The following is a 17787-nucleotide window of genomic DNA, read 5'->3' as shown; positions in this document are numbered from 1 at the left end:
AGAAGGAATCGTTTCCGACCCCATAAAGTATATATATTCTTGATCAGCATCAATAGCCGAGTCGATTGAGCCATGTCTGTCTGTCCGTCTGTCCGTCCCCTTCAGCGCCTAGTGCTCAAAGACTATAAGAGCTAGAGCAACGATGTTTTGTATCCAGACTTCTGTGATATGTCACTGCTACAAAAATATTTCAAAACTTCGCCCCGCCCACTTCCGCCCCCACAAGGGACGAAAATCTGTGGCATCCACATTTTTAAAGATACGATAAAACCAAAAACGCAGAATCGTAGAGGATGACTATATGTTTTAGAATGTAAAATCTCAACCAGATCGTATAATTATTATAGCCAGAATCAAGAAAACAATTTCATGGTCGGCTTTGCCAATTGCAAAATATGAGTTCAAGGATCTCAGAACCTATAAGAACCGCAGCAACTCACAACGTTCCCCCTCGTTTTGGTTTTGTTATATGGCCAGAAGGAGGGTCCATGATACATGGTCCAGGTAGACACATAACATAGGCACATACAACATATGTAAATATGTATGCATTGGGTGGCACTGGCCGCTGTTTAGTGGCTTGGGCTGATGTCTGATGTCCCACCCGAATTTGATTTAGGTTTCAAGTCTTGCCATTCAACCTTTACCATTGCGTACTCCCGATGTGCTATAAAAAAACTAGTCTCTGATTCGATTACTATGCAAAATCCATGACTCATAAGTGGGAAACACCTAGCCACCAACCAGTGCAATGACGACAACAACAGTTCATTGAAACCGAAAGTTAAACGCAATCGGGGACGCTAGTGCATCATCTTGGATCCCTTGGTGATCATGGTGTTTGTAGTGGTGCTGACCGATCGTTTTGATCAAGCAACTGGCGTCGTGAGTATTCCCCCCCAGGAAACGAAAAAAACTCCAAAGACTGTAGCAAAAAGGTATAAAAAAGTTGTTTGGAATCAAAGGAGACTTATAAATGCTCTGCTTCCACAAAAATGCAAGAATTTCGGATAACAATATTTGCCGATCATTAAAAGATGCACCAAACCGAACTAACTGTTTAAAACCTTTAAGGATTTTGGCAACTTGACTAAGGAATCCCACATGCTCTTCTAGAAGGCAACAGGTTAACCACCGAAATGGAGCAGCGGGAGCACCCTACTTTACCTTCATTGCCATTCAAGTGGAAGTGGATGATGACGGTGATGGGCTGAAGGAGCAGCCTGGAAACTGGAACCGGTTTTGACAACAGCCGTCGCCGCCGTCCAACATGTGGGCCACCACCGCACGATGCACGACGCACACACAGACAGAGGGGCATACACACTAGTCCAAATCCCCCAAGAGGTGAGGTTCTGGGCGATACGAAGTGAAGGAAACCTTGATGGTAACATCTTTCTGGGTGGATGTGGACCCGTTAGCCTCTACTTGGGTCCATCCTTGGGCCGGTGAAAGTTGTGATATAACCAAAGGGCCGTACAGAGCAGGGCCAATTACAAAACGGCGGTAACAGTAACACATGGCTTCCTCTGGACGAAAACCTGTTGCCCGCGAAGCCCTTCTTTTTGGCGGGGAGAAAGTTCCCTCTGTCTGAGCCTAGGGCTTCTAATGGGCGCCACTTAAGGGAAAGAAATCTGCATTCCCTCAGCCCCGAAATGGGTTGCACTTTGTCACGTCTCATTTAACAGAAGACTCGAAAACTACACAAACGAGGGGGAACGTTGTGAGTTGCTGCGGAGACCGCAACTCTACAGTTATACCCGATACTAAGTCAGTATGGCTCTCCTCCGGCAGACGCCGCTAATATTAAACGACACGATAAGGAGTGCGTGCGAGAGAGACAGAAAATCAGTCTGAGCGTGACATCGGGCGCTGCGTAGCCACTGCAAATTGATTTGTTCCTATTGGCTATAAAATTGATCTGATCTCATCCAGATTCAGCAATCTGATAGATATGGTCATTATCTATGATTCTGCGTTTTTAGTTTTCTCGAATGTGCAATATTGTGGATGCAACAGATTTTCGTCTTTTGTGTGGGCGGAAGGGGGTGGGGTGAAATTTTGAGATACACGTTTTATAGTAAGATCTAAGAGGAGTGCGGATACCAAATTTGGATACTCTAGCCTTAATAGTCTCTGAGATTTTTGAATATCCCCAGATTTTCGTCCTTTGCGGGGGCGGAAGGGGGTGTGGCGAAATTTTGAAACAAACTCGTCTCGGTCCGATATGTTAGGAGTGTGGATACCAAATTTGGTTGCTCTAGCTTTTGTAGTCTCTGAGACCTAGGCGCTAATGTTTTACTCTAAGCATAGCCGCCTATGCTACGTGTGTGTTAGAGAGAAACAAGGCGAGAAAAAATGATATTGTTTTCTTGATGCTGGCTATAATAATACGATCTAATTCAGATTCCGCAGTCTTAAAGATATGGTCATTCGCTACAATTCTACGTTTTTGGTTTTCTCATATCTTTAAAATTGTGGATGCCACAGATTTGCGTCCTTTGTGGGGGCGGAAGTGGGCGGAGCGAAGTTTTGAAATATTTTTGTAGCAGTGACATATTACAGAAGTCTGGGTCCAAAACATCGTTGCTCTAGCTCTTATAGTCTTTGAGCACTAGGCGCTGAAGGAGACGGACAGACGGACGGACGGACAGACGGACAGACGGTCAGACGGACAGACGGACAGACAGACAGACAGACATGGCTCAATCGACTCGGCTATTGATGCTGATCAAGAATATATATACTTTATGGGGTCGGAAACGATTCCTTCTGGACGTTACACACATCCACTTTTACCACAAATCTAATATACCCCAATACTCATTTTGAGTATCGGGTATAACGAGGGGGAACGTTGTAAGTTGCTGCGGAGACCGCAACTCTACAGTTATACCCGATACTAAGTCAGTATGGCTCTCCTCCGGCAGACGCCGCTAATATTAAACGACACGACAAAGAGTGCGTGCGAGAGAGACAGAAAATCAGTCTGAGCGTGACGTCGGGCGCTGCGTAGCCAGTGCAAATTGATTTGTTCCTTTTGGCTATAAAAATGATCTGATCTGATCCAGATTCAGCAATCTGATAGATATGGTCATTATCTATGATTCTGCGTTTTTAGTTTTCTCGAATCTGCAATATTGTGGATGAAACAGATTTTCGTCCTTTGTGGGGGCGGAAGAGGGTAGGCCGAAATTTTGAGATCTACGTTTTATAGTGACATCTTAAAGGAGTGTGTGTACCAAATTTGGTTAATTGTCTTTGAGATTTGTGAATATCCCCAGATTTTCGTCCTTTGCGGGGGCGGAAGGGGGTGTGGCGAAATTTTGAAACAAACTCGTCTCGGTCCGATATATTAGGAGTGTGGATACCAAATTTGGTTGCTCTAGCTCTTGTAGTCTCTGAGATCTAGGCGCTAATGTTTTACTCTAAGCAAAGCCGCCTATGCTACGTGTGTGTTAGAGAGAGACAGGGCGAGAAAAAATTAAATTGTTTTCTTGATGCTGGCTATAATAATAATACGATCCAATTCAGATTCTGCAGTCTTAAAGATATGGTCATTCTCTACAATTCTACGTTTTTGGTTTTCTCATATCTTTAAAATTGTGGATGCCACAGATTTTCGTCTTTTGTGGGGGCGGAAGTGGGCGGGGCGAAGTTTTGAAATATTTTTGTAGCAGTGACATATCACAGAAGTCTGGGTCCAAAACATCGTTGCTCTAGCTCTTATAGTCTTTGAGCACTAGGCGCTGAAGGGGACGGACAGACGGACAGACGGACAGACAGACGGACGGACGGACGGACGGACAGACAGACATGGCTCAATCGACTCGGCTATTGATGCTGATCAAGAATATATATACTTTATGGGGTCGGAAACGATTCCTTCTGGACGGTACACACATCCATTTTCACCACAAATCTAATATACCCCAATACTCATTTTGAGTATCGGGTATAATTAAGCTCTCAGGCTGCGTGAGGAGGGGCTTCAAATGCACAACTAAATTCCATTTAAGCTAGGGAGACACTTATCTATGTGGATTTATTTATATAAGCATAATCCCCTAGACATGCAATTCAAGTGCATACAAATTGCGTTTTATATAATATAGAATATAGAAATGTGTAGAATATATGTATATGTACATATGTAGTTATGTCTATCTCTCAACTCCCCCCTGCAATGCTTTGCAGTCTATACCAGACGACCGCCCACAATTTGTTGGACAAGTTTATTGCCTAGCAACATAGGAGCCACAAATTTTTAGGTGTCGTTCCACAATGGGAATTCATCAAAGGCAAAAATAATCAAATACAAATTATATAATGTGTACGAGTATGTTTGCATTTATATACGATACAAACAGACACACTCACACATGGACAGACATTCAAACATGCCGCATATGTTGCATAAGAACCAAAACCCAAACGAGGGGGAACGTTGTGAGTTGCTGCGGAGACCGCAACTCTACATTTATACCCGATACTTAGTCAGTATGGCTCTCCTCCGGCAGACGCCACTAATATTAAACGACACGACAAAGAGTGCGTGCGAGAGAGACAGAAAATCAGTATGATCGTGACGTCGGGAGCTGCGTAGCCACTGCAAATTGATTTGTTCCTTTTGGCTATAAAAATTATCTGATCTGATCCAGATTCAGGAATCTGATAGATATGGTCATTATCTATGATTCTGCGTTTTTAGTTTTCTCGAATGTGCAATATTGTGGATGCAACAGATTTTCGTCCTTTGTGGGGGCGGAAGGGGGTGGGGCGAAATTCTGAGATATACGTTTTATAGTGAGATCTAACAGAAGTGCGGATACCAAATTTGGTTACTCTAGCCTTAATAGTCTCTGAGATTTGTGGATGCCCCAGATTTTCGTCCTTTACGGGGGCGGAAGGGGGTGTGGCGAAATTTGGACACGAAACGGTCAAGGTCCGATATCACAGGAGTGTAGATACCAAATTTGGTTGCTATGGCTCTTATAGGTTCTGAGATCCTTGAACTCATATTTTGCAATTGGCAAAACAGACCATGAAACCTGTGTGTTAGAGAGAGACAGAGCGAGAAAGAATGAAATTGTTTTCTTGATTCTGGCTATAATAATTATACGATCTGGTTGAGATATTACAATCTAGAACATATAGTCATCTTCTACGATTCTGCGTTTTTGGTTTTATCGTTTCTTTAAAAATGTGGATGCCACAGATTTTCGTCCTTTGTGGGGGCGGAAGTGGGCGGGGCGAAGTTTTGAAATATTTTTGTAGCAGTGACATATCACAGAAGTCTGGATCCAAAACATCGTTGCTCTAGCTCTTATAGTCTTTGAGCACTAGGCGCTGAAGGGGACGGACAGACGGACAGACGGACGGACGGACAGACGGACAGACGGACGGACGGACAGACAGACATGGCTCAATCGACTCGGCTATTGATGCTGATCAAGAATATATATACTTTATGGGGTCGGAAACGATTCCTTCTGGACGTTACACACATCCACTTTTACCACTAATCTAATATACCCCAATACTCATTTTGAGTATCGGGTATAAAAACCATATGCAAAAACCGCCCAACGCCCCAAAAATCGAAATGAAAGTGCAGTGAGCACCGGCAGAATCAACGCCAGAAACGCAGCAGCAGCGGCAGCAGAAGAGAGCCAAAAGCAAATCGGAGAGAGCGCAAGCTTATGCACTTGTACCAATAGAGAGAGAGAGAGCGGAAGTTTAACTTTTGTGAAAACTGCAACACAATTCCTTTGCACTTGCCGTAGAGTAGAGCGTATGGGGTGGGGTTGGGCTGCTGGCTGGCCCAGGGGCGAAATAACAAAAATTGTTATAGACACGAAATTTATGATGTGGCTCTGTTGGAAAAACAACCACCCATCCCCCAAAAAGATGGCGGAATGTGGGTGTCTGGGAGCAGGGGCTGACAACTGGTTTTTAGTTTTCAAATGCCAAAACACTGGAGAGCCATTGTTGGGAGAGCGAGCCAGAGAGTGAGTGTCCGAGCGAGAGAGTGTGGGTATGTTGGGGATGCATTGTTTGGGGGTTGTTGGCCGTTGCATAGAGATCGCCAGCTCCACACCAATACCACTGCGATATTCTCCCTCTCTCTGCTTTTAATGGTGGCAGGGGGAAGTATTGATGATGGAAAAATAGAAGTTGGCGCTTTTTAGTTTGGGGGTTGTTGGTTGTAGTTGTTGTTCTGGCGGGGTGTTTCTTTGGGAAAAAGTGCATACCGAAAAATAAACGCACACACACACACACACACAATCACACACAAAATCAACGCAATGCGGAAAAATCAATAAATCATGCTGTTGGGAAAATTTATTTAATTGACCGTAGAAATCAATTGGCCAACCCATCCATCTGTCTGTCAACAGTTACTTTTGCATGGCTAAGGCCAACATGGCCAACTTTACAAATACTTACCAACATCTTCGCAGCGATTTCAGCAGTCCGCCCCAAAGTATGCAACACAGCTCAATCCTCCTTCTCCAGTCCTCCTTGTCCTCTTTCCGCAGGCAAACAAGCGCTAATATTTTGTCAGCCGCTTTCTTTCTTCACTTCCGTTCCGTTTCCGTTGGGCGAATTTCGATTGAACGTTTCCCCTTAACGATGCACTTTTTGGGGGTATCTCTTGGAGTCGCACGGAGGCTCTTTCACAACTAACCTCATCAACACTCACACACCGAATGAGAAAAGTGCGCTGTTCTGTGTAACTGAATGAATGGTCGCGGAGGAGCGCTCCGACAGTCGCCAGCCCTGCACGCTCCCGACGGCGACGGGGGGTGGGATGGTTTTAACTGGGGGTTGGGGCTTAGTTGGATCCCTCTTCCCCTCAAAAATAGATTTGTTATACCCGATACTCAAAATGAGAATTGGGGTATATTAGATTTGTGGTAAAAGTGGATGTGTGTAACGTCCAGAAGGAATCGTTTCCGACCCCATAAAGTATATATATTCTTGATCAGCATCAATAGCCGAGTCGATTGAGCCATGTCTGTCTGTCCGTCTGTCCGTCCGTCCGCCAAAAACGCAGAATCGTAGAGGATGACTATATGTTCTAGAGTGTAAAATCTCAACCAGATCGTATAATTATTATAGCCAGAATCAAGAAAACAATTTCATTCTTTCTCGCTCTGTCTCTCTCTCTAACACACAGGTTTCATGGTCGGCTTTGCCAATTGCAAAATATAAGTTCAAGGATCTCAGAACCTATAAGAGCCAGAGCAACCAAATTTGGTATCCAAACTCCTGTGATATCGGACCTTGACCCTTTCGTGTCCAAATTTCGCCACACCCCCTTCCGCCCCGCAAAGGACGAAAATCTGGGGCATCCACAAATCTCAGAGACTATTAAAGCTAGAGTAACCAAATTGGGTATCCGCACTTCTGTTAGATCTCATTATAAAACGTATATCTCAGAATTTCGCCCCACCCCCTTCCGCCCACACAAAGAACGAAAATCTGTTGCATCCACAATATTGCAGATTCGAGAAAACTAAAAACGCAGAATCATAGAGAATGACCATATCTATCAGATTGCTGAATCTGGACCAGATAAGATAATTTTTATAGCCAAAAGGAACAAATCAATTTGAACTGGCTACGCAGCGCCCGACGTCACGCTCAGACTGATTTTCTGTCTCTCTCGCTCGCACTCTTTGTCGTGTCGTTTAATATTAGCGGCGTCTGTCGGAGGAGAGCCATACTGACTAAGTATCGGGTATAACTGTAGAGTTGCGGTGTCCGCAGCAACTCACAACGTTCCCCCTCGTTTTTATACCCGATACTCAAAATGAGTATTGGGGTATATTAGATTTGTGGTAAAAGTGGATGTGTGTAACGTCCAGAAGGAATCGTTTCCGACCCCATAAAGTATATATATTCTTGATTAGCTTCAATAGCCGAGTCGATTGAGCCCTGTCTGTCTGTCCGTCTGTCCGTCCGTCCGTCCGTCCGTCCGTCCGTCCGTCCCCTTCAGCGCCTAGTGCTCAAAGACTATAAGAGCTAGAGCAACGATGTTTTGGATCCAGACTTCTGTGATATGTCACTGCTACAAAAATATTTCAAAACTTCGCCCCGCCCACTTCCGCCCCCACAAAGGACGAAAATCTGTGGCATCCACAATTTTAAAGATATGATAAAACCAAAAACGCAGAATTGTAGAAGATGACTATATCTTCTAGAGTGCAAAATCTGAACCAGATCGTATAATTATTATAGCCAGAATCAAGAAAACAATTTCATTCTTTCTCGCTCTGTCTCTCTCTAACACACAGGTTTCATGGTCGGTTTTGTCAATTGCAAAATATGAGTTCAAGGATCTCAGAACCTATAAGAGCCAGAGCAACTAAATTTGGTATCCACACTCCTGTGATATCGGACCTTGACAGTTTTGTGTCAATTGCAAAATATGAGTTCAAGGATCTCAGAACCTATAAGAGCCAGAGCAACTAAATTTGGTATCCACACTCCTGTGATATCGGACCTTGACAGTTTTGTGTCAAAATTTCGCCATACCTCCTTCCGCCCACACAAAGGACGAAAATCTGTTGCATCCACAATATTGCAGATTCGAGAAAACTAAAAACGCAGAATCATAGATAATGACCATATCTATCAGATTGCTGAATCTGGATCAGATCGGATCATTTTTGTAGCCAAAAGCAAGAAATCAATTTTCAGTGGCTACGCAGCGCCCGACGTCACGCTCAGACTGATTTTCTGTCTCTCTCGCACGCACTCTTTGTCGTGTGGTTCAATATTAGCGGCGTCTGCCGCAGGAGAGCCATACTGACTTAGTATCGGGTATAACTGTAGAGTTGCGGTGTCCGCAGCAACTCACAACGTTCCACCTCGTTTGTTATTGCGCTGCGTGGCACGCGCTGTTGTTGCCTCACCGATTGCCAGTCGCGTAATAATATTTGCGCTCTCTCACGATGTTGTGCAATTGTTGGGAAAAGCTTCCTGTCTGCTTGCCGCCGTTGCCGATGTTTCTGCTTCTAGCCAGCCGCCTTTTGGCCTCCTTCTGCCACCCACTTCGTCGTGGCTGTTGTTGTTGTTGCTGGTGATGTAAAAAAGCGCGCGCATTCCACAACCAACGCTCCCAAGAATAACAAGTGAGTTCTCTCTCACTCTCTGCCTGGCTCTCTCTATCTTTTGCTCTTGTTCTCTTTTTGACTCATACCCTGGCGGCCATGTTTATTTACAAAAAGTTTAACGGTATTCGGGCTCTACAAGTGAGGTCCTAGCGGCATCACAGGACTCGTGTGGAACGAGATACGAAGAATAAAAGAGTCGATTGTAGATAAAAAGGTAGGCAAAAGTAGATATTGAGGGGTTTTATAATTGCATACATACATAGTTAAATTAGGAAATTAGGAAAAAAATATATTCTCTGTAAACTTTTAATAGCACGGTTTTATTATATGTTCTTCTTTCTTGATCGTCGTATTCGAATGAATGTGTGTTGGCATATCGATACTTGTCCTCGACAAGTATCGATATATCGAGTACATTGGTATTTCTTATAATACTATCGATGAGTAAATCTTAAACTAATATTCAAATCTTATAAACTAATATTCATATCTTACATTCGGGCAACCTGACTACAGATCGCCCACGATCTACACACTAAGGCATACAGTTGGTTAAACATTTCTTATTCGGTATTGTCTTACTTAACATACTATTTCATCGATTAACAACATGAGACCATGGTTTTATCCTTACACTCTACCCAGGGTTTAAGCCTTGATGGTTCTAGTATACTTCGGAATGGCATTTGCGTCAACTGACAGTCCTCAATGTCGACAACCTCATAACGATCATTATCCAATACTCTATTGATCCTGTACGGTCCTCAATACTTTGGTGATCTTATTGATCCCCGGTGTTGTGCCCACATGCCGGACTGCTACATAGTCACCAGGTTCATACTTTAATGGGGCTCTATGTTTATGGGCATACATCTTCTCATTTCTTTTCTGCGACAACCGTATGTTCTCACTTGCTATTTCTCTTATAGTTTCCAACTCTCTAAGTTCTGACGCTAACTTCTCCTCTAGGTATTCGGTTAATTCATCTACAACGGGTCCTTTCTGGGGTATTCCAAATAACAATGTGCTAGGTGTCTTTTTCGTACTGCTGTTAACGGAGTTATTAATGGCGTGCTCTACCTTGCTCATCAACCTATACCAATCGGCTTGCTCAAGGGGCTCTGACAGTTTTCCTAACATAGGAGTAAGAACACGATTCACCCGCTCCACTTGGCCATTCGCCTGCGGTGCACCTGTAGCTACCTTAATGTGCTCTATCCCTCTCTCCTGCAGAAAACTAGAGAACTCTAACGAGGTGAAACAGGTCCCACGATCTGATATTATCCTAGTAGGGCGACTACAGAAATCAAAATATTTACTTAAGGCATCCTTCGCTTCCCGCGTGCTGGTACTATTAACCGGGAACAATTTGACAAACTTAGTGAATGCATCTATTACCACAAGGAGGTGTTTTCGCTTAGATTTAATACTCGGCAACGGACCCAAATGATCAACATGTAGGGTATGAAAAGGAACACACGACTTTGGGATACTATGGAGCGTTCTGTTATGGATTGTTTTAGGCATCGAGTATACACGGTAGACAGTTTCTGATGAACCTTGCCACTTTACTTCTCATTGACGGAAACTAGTAGGTCCTCAAAAGGTCACTCACGCACTTCTCTGCGGCCAGATGTCCTAGTTTTTCGTGTGACCGCCTTATCAACTGCTCTTCCATACACATTGGTACATAGAAACTGTTCGGGCCAGCCGCTGAAGAATAACCGTAACTTTAACATTATTATTGTATGAGCAGAGAGAGCCGCCTATGTTGTAAAACGTTGATGTTCTGCAGAGCTGCTGCGCTCTCCCGCTAAAGGGGCTCTCTGCCGCCGCCACTTCGGCAACTACTTTGATCTGCTGCCGCCACTTCGGCAATCACTTTGATCTAACGCCGTCGTCTATAGTTTAGTTCTATGCTAACCCCTCTGCTCATTGGTTGCATATCGATCTCGCATAAGGTTTATCTGGCAATAGCAAGCAATCGGCTTCCGCTAAGCCACCAAAATTAAATACGAATTATAAAGTTTAACCCGAAATCTCTTTTCATTTTTGAAACACATAGGTGCCAAAAAAGCTTGGCATCTCAAACATTGGTGACCCCCGACGTGATATAAAACCATTGTGGACGGTTTTCTAAGGGTTAAACTACAAAGAGAGTGAGAGCGCTCTAACTGCGATTGCCCACTCGGAGAACGGCGTCGTTTCATGCTAGGGCGGCGTAACCTCGTTTCCGATCACCATGAAGAGTCTTCGTTTGCGTTTCGACGAAATCACAACGACAATTAGCAGTTGCAGCCGGCCGCGCTTAAGCCCGTATTACCCATTACATACATACATACTCTATACGCGATTAAGATTAAAGTTTAAGTTGATTGAAGTCCAAATGAATAAATCTCGATTTGTCTATATCGTGTAGTACATTATTAAACGCAAAGATTCCCTAGAGCATTTCTGCTCAACATTGAAATCTCGTATCGAGGATTTCACAACATTTTTGGTGGCCCATGGGGGCAACCGCGTTTAATTCGTACTATACGCATATGATTCTACCTCGTTCCGCGCTCAGTTAAATGTACAAAAAAAATCATATTTTACCGGCTGCAACTGTAAACGGCAAACACAACGCAAACCAACGGTTTATCCAACAGCCGCTATCTCTCGCACGAAGCAGGGACAAAGAAGACCAGACGATAGCTCTGCGCCTGGACAGTAGCACAGCAGCCTCTCTCTCGTGCAAAGCAGAGACCAAGAGACCAAGAGACCAACGAGCGTTCTGTTGCTGCGTATCATCTCTAGACACAAGGCCTCAACTCAACGCTCACAGTAGCATAGTTTCTGCTCTCCGCTCGGACAACACCAACAACAACGACTCGCAAGTTCTCTTAAGCTACGCTTTAAGCAAAGAGAAGCACGCCCGAGTACCAGAGTAAGTGTTTCGTTGTGGGTATTTTGTACAAGGTCAAAGAGAGTGCAACTAAGGGTGAGAAAGGTACATACACATATAACAGCAACATGTCAACAGCCGAGTCCCACGACCTCGAAGCCGATCCTCAGGTGGAGATCGACAATCTCAGTGTTATTCAGACAAATCTCATTGCGAGGGTTAATCAAACGGTGCGTAATTTCAGAAAGGATGGCGCAGATCGGAAAACAAAAGCTTATTTTCAAACGCGCTTACAAACTTTGCAACGGTTCTTAGGTGAATTTGAGCAAAATCATCAACGTTTACTAATACTTCGATGTCCAAGTACGCATAGTTATGTGTCCAGCGAAGTGGCCTTTCGCTTTGATGAAGACTATACAACGGCATTCAGCATCATATCAGAGGCCTACGAAAATGTATGTCCAAGAGCACCACCGGTACAGCAGAATCCGGAGCCAGCAAATCCATCTGTATCATCAGTGCAATTGCCCAAGCTACCTGTACCGACATTTACAGGCAAGTTTGTGGATTGGCCGGCATTTCACGATGCATTTGTTCAACTCATCCATAACAACCAGAAACTGTCCGACGTCCAAAGGTTTCATTTCCTGAAGCAAGCTCTTCCCTCGGATCGCGACGAGGATATTCAGCAGATGGCGCTTGCGGGAAATAGCTATGCAACAGCTTGGAGTCTCGTCCTCAAGCGATACGACAACAAACGGCTGCAGTTTATGTACCATATGAACGGTTTGTATGACTTGCCACAGTTGACAAAGGAGCAGTCTGCTGATATAAAACATATGCTTAATGTTGCGACGGTTTGTCTCAATGCTTTCAAGAATCTAGATGTTCAGCATTGGATGGCTCATCATCTCACTTCCAGACTGCCAAGCACGACACTGCAAGCTTGGGAGCTCCATCTCGGTAGCTCTGCCGAACTTGCCACATTTTCTCAGCTACAATCATTTCTCAACGACCGTCTCGTCAGCATCGATGTGTTCGAAAATCGAGGCCACTCCACGACGCGGACACCTGTGCCGCAGCCTGTCAATCAAAGGCACCCGAAGAAGTCAGTTGGCAACGTAACATACAAGGGCAACAGTTTCCACGCCAAGACTGCGGTTGCCGAATACACTCGCTGCCCTTACTGTAGCGACAGTCACAATCTTCGGCATTGCCCGGACCTTTTGTCCAAGGACTGCTTTGCAAGGAAAGCCATCGTCGATCATGCAAAGGCATGCCTCAACTGTCTGAGCCGTTCCCATGCACTTTCAAAATGTACCAGTAAAAGGAACTGCACGCAGTGTGGTCAAAGACACCATACACTGCTGCACTTCCCAACTCCTGCTCAGGTGGCAACACAGCCTCACGCAGCCTCCCATAGCGCTCGTTCCGGTAACTCCTGGCAGTATACAACGAGCGACTCATCTGGCAGGGCTACACCTACGCAACTCTACGCTAGGACCCCACTTCCTACTCAGAGCACTGCACAGCCTCTCCCAGTTGTTCCCAACACTAGTTCCGGTGGTCATCCACAGTCTGCAGCGACCGACTCGTCTGTGAGAACACACTCTGCGCAACTAGTCTCCGCTACGGCAACGCATCACGGACCCAGCACTGTCCTTCTGGCCACTGCCCTGGTCACAATCCACAACCCCCACACTGGCCAATCAGCTGTGGTACGTGCGTTAGTGGATTCAGGCTCAGAAGGAACCCTCATTACAGAGCACACAGTGCAGGCTCTCAACCTCAAGCGGCATCCAATTTCGGCAGAAATTGCTGGAGTTGGGACCACCTCCAAGAACAGGGGTACCTACACTACAGAATTGTCATTAAGTTCTTGTACTTCGCAGTTTTTTACTACCATTGATACTGCGTTTATACTTAAAACGCTTACATCGCAATTACCTTCAAAATCCATCAAATTGCAGCAATGTCCTCATTTGAACGGAATAGAACTCGCCGATCCCAGGTTCTACAAATCACAACGGATTGATCTTCTGCTGGGAGCGGACGTTATCCCACAGATCCTGCTTTCAGATATCCGCAGAGGAAAGGAGAACCAACCAATTGCACAGCACACCCAGCTTGGCTGGATAGTCTTTGGTCGAGCCACTTCCACACGCTCACACGCTGTCACCATTAGATGTCACCACAACAGGCTAGAGAATCTCGTCCAGAAATTCTTCGAAATGGAGCATCTCGGTTCTGCAAAACAGCTCACACCAGAAGAGCGATGGTGCGAGGAGCATTTTAAACGAACTCACATCCGTCAACGAAACGGCAAGTATTTGGTACGGTTACCACTTAAGCGTTTGTTTGACCCTTCGCAGGTGCTAGGCAAATCACGTCAAATCGCGATTAATCGATTCCAAATGCTTCAACGAAGATTCCAAAGGCAGCCGGAGCTGCAAGCCAAATATTCGGAAGTCATGAATGAGTACTTTCAACTAGGCCAGCTGACCAAAGTAACAACCAAGGAGCAGCAGCATTGCACCATTAGCAAGGAGAATGGAATCGAGTCCACATGTTGCACCTTGCCTCATCACGCAGTATTCAAAGAGGAAAGTGTCACTACTAAGGTTAGAGTAGTATATGACGCCTCCTGTAAAACGTCAAACGGAAAATCGCTCAATGACGTCCTATGCACCGGACCAGCGCTCCAAAACGATCTAGCCGGCGTGGTCCTGAATTGGCGTTTCCATCGTTTTGTTTTTGCTGCCGACATTCAGAAGATGTATAGATGCTGTTCGGAGCAGAACCCAGCCGATTAGCTGCTTGCCAAATAGCACCTAATTCTTGGCCCTCAGCCGCTTATTTTGTTTGTTACTTATGTCTATGTCACTCATTTGTTTGTTAAAGCTTTGCGCTGGCTTGCCCTGCTAAACGCTCTCTGCCAGCTCGCTCTTCGCTATCTCCGCTTTGCGTCTGCCTACCGAAGTCGGCCGAGCGAAGCTGCGCTTAGCGATCGGAGCGGCAATGTAAAGGGCAGGCAAGCCACACTTGCAATTTGGATGTCACGCATTAAAGAACATATCGTAATTTTATTATTTATTTATTATTATTAATTTTTCTGTCGCGACAATTCGGTCAGTGCAGTGCGGTAGGCAGTGCAGCGAGCTCACTAATACACACAAGCGGAGTACAAAGCGGAATCGGACAGCTCGCACAGCCGCACAGCTAAAGGCATTAGCTGTAATCCCTTTGCTTTCGGTTCCCACGTTTATACGTATACAGGGTGTCTTTTTCGGTCGTGCTGAGTGACTCTTTTAAAACCTCAACATGGCAGCACCTGAGCCTACCAATGTCGCGAACGCAGCAATGCCGAGTGATGTAGATTTCTACAAGCACAAGGCCGAGTCCATCGCGCGCCAACTAAAGGCCATGGATCGCTTTCTCACCAAGGAAGAGCTTGCCGAGTTAGATGAGGCAGAACTTCAAGCTCGCTTAGAGCTGCTCGCACGGTAAATGTTGCCAATTCAACGGCTCGGCATACTCTCGATGCGAATTCGTCGTTGTTCGCCTATAATAGTATAGGCCGTTCTCGAATGCCCGAGTTGCAGCTTCCGCGATTCGGGGGGAACTACATGGATTGGCCAGAATTCCACTCGATGTTCTCGACAATGGTGCACAAAGACCATCGTATACCAATCATCGAAAAATTCCAATATCTTCGTGGATGTCTAGATGGTGCTGCGCTGGATACGATTCGTTCTTTGGAACTTTCTGAGGAGAATTCGACAAGGCGTTGAATTTGCTAATGTTGCGATTCGATAATAAACTGTTACATTTTCAGGCACACGTCAAGGCTATTTTCGGGCTGCAAGGGGTGGAGAAGGGCTCAGCTATCGGCTTGCGCGCGCTCAGCGACAAAATCAATTCGCACTTGCGTGCACTTCAGACCTTGGCGACCCCGCAGGAGATTTCGGATGGGTTGCTGATCTTCATCATAGGCACGAAACTGGACCACAAAACAAAGGAGAAATGGGAAGAGAACTTGCCGACGTCAGGATTGCCTCGGTGGTCAAGCATGGCCTCATTTTTGGAAGCGAGATGTCGGATGCTGGAGAATTTGGGATCAGCCATGGCAACAAGTCCTAGTCAACAGGTGGGAGAAGACAAACCTGTCACCCTTATCACCTCCAGTAACGACCATCCTAACCCCATATGTAACCATTGCAATTCCTCCGAGCATTACATATCTAGATGTCAGGCATTCCTGAATCTCTCTGCGTTTGAACGATACAAAGAAGCAAAGAAGAGCCGCTTGTGTTTGAACTGCCTCAACAAAGGCCATGAATTGCAGAGGTGCAGGTCAGGACTTTGAAGGCATTGCCAGGCCAAACATACCCCGCTACTCCACATTCCATCGGGAACTGGTGCTTCATCTTCCTCTTCACCGGCCGAGGAATCGATCCAGCAAGAGGCCGCGACTGTGCTTCTAGCAAGCGGGTGTTCTAGCCCTCCCCCCTCGATCCAGAAATCTCAGCCTAGCCAGAACGTGTTGCTACCTACTGCCCTCGTCCATGTAACAGATCGTTATGGAGCACTTATCCCATGTCGTGCCATTTTGGATTCTTCATCACAGGCAAACTTTGTAACATCTAGACTTGCTGATCAGTTGCAGTTGGATCATCGCTCGTCTTATGTTCACATCTCTGGAATCGGAGATTCCATTCTACCTTCGAGCAAGTCTGTACATATAGTTGTACAATCCCAGGACGCAAGATATCGAGCTTCCTTCGCTGCAATTGTCACCAACTCAATTACGGAAATGCAGCCTAACTTCGGCGTAGACGCAAAGGATTGGCCAATGCCGAATAATCTAAAACTAGCTGATCCTAATTTCTCCAAGCCCCAACGTATCGATCTGTTGATAGGTTCTGGTTTGTTCTTCGATTTAATGTGCGTCGGACAGATTCGACTATCAGCCCAATTGCCAACATTGCAGGAGACTAAACTTGGTTGGATAGTATTATGAAGCATTGATAGCTCGGAGAATAAGCGTGCAGCTTTAGCCGCTTTTGAAAATTCCTCGTGCATCTCTATTGACGATTTTCGACCCACAACGCTGGAGTACCAAAACTTAGAGCAGCAATGCAGGAAGCAGCTGCTCGAGTGCCAGGTGCAAGTGGAAAAACTGCGATCGGAGAATCAGGAACTGCAGCGCGAACTTTTCCATATATTAAAAACCTACATATCCACGCTAAATGAAATTCAACTTTCAACAATTTCTACATTGCCAAATTTCCTGCCATTCTATGCAATTACAGAGGTTCCCGATGATCAATACGTAATCACGACAAGCCGCCTTCGTAAAAAAGCGCCGATTGCTGCGTTCGACGATCATCCCAGCGTAGCCGCCAGCTGCGCCCAAGCAAGCATCTTCAAGAGGGCCGTTAGAAAAATAGCGGTTCTGCCCCTTCAGGATGGATCTGTTGAAAGCCTTTGCCTTCCAACGGGGGGTGAATGTTCGGAGCAGAACCCAGCCGATTAGCTGCTTGCCAAATAGCACCTAATTCTTGGCCCTCAGCCGCTTATTTTGTTTGTTACTTATGTCTATGTCACTCATTTGTTTGTTAAAGCTTTGCGCTTGCTTGCCCTGCTAAACGCTCTCTGCCAGCTCGCTCTTCGCTATCTCCGCTTTGCGTCTGCCTACCGACGTCGGCCGAGCGAAGCTGCGCTTAGCGATCGGAGCGGCAATGTAAAGGGCAGGCAAGCCACACTTGCAATTTG

General features: G+C 45.5%; 1 protein-coding gene across 1 annotated transcript in view; it reads right to left on the bottom strand.

Moving 5' to 3' along the window:
* The window catches only part of LOC108159659 (protein charlatan), a 38618-nt gene extending 31786 nt beyond the window's left edge, over positions 1-6832 (bottom strand). Inside the window, exon 1 of the mRNA XM_017293133.2 lies at positions 6451-6832. The gene's annotated coding sequence lies outside the window, so the exon portion shown is untranslated. The remainder of the gene's footprint in view (positions 1-6450) is intronic.
* Positions 6833-17787: the final 10955 nt, after the last annotated feature.

Source organism: Drosophila miranda (genome assembly GCF_003369915.1).
Source record: "Drosophila miranda strain MSH22 chromosome Y unlocalized genomic scaffold, D.miranda_PacBio2.1 Contig_Y1_pilon, whole genome shotgun sequence".
In the NCBI taxonomy this organism is placed as follows: Eukaryota; Metazoa; Arthropoda; class Insecta; order Diptera; family Drosophilidae; genus Drosophila; species Drosophila miranda.
Note: the sequence above shows the minus strand (reverse complement) of the source record. Positions and strands in the feature narration are given on the sequence as shown.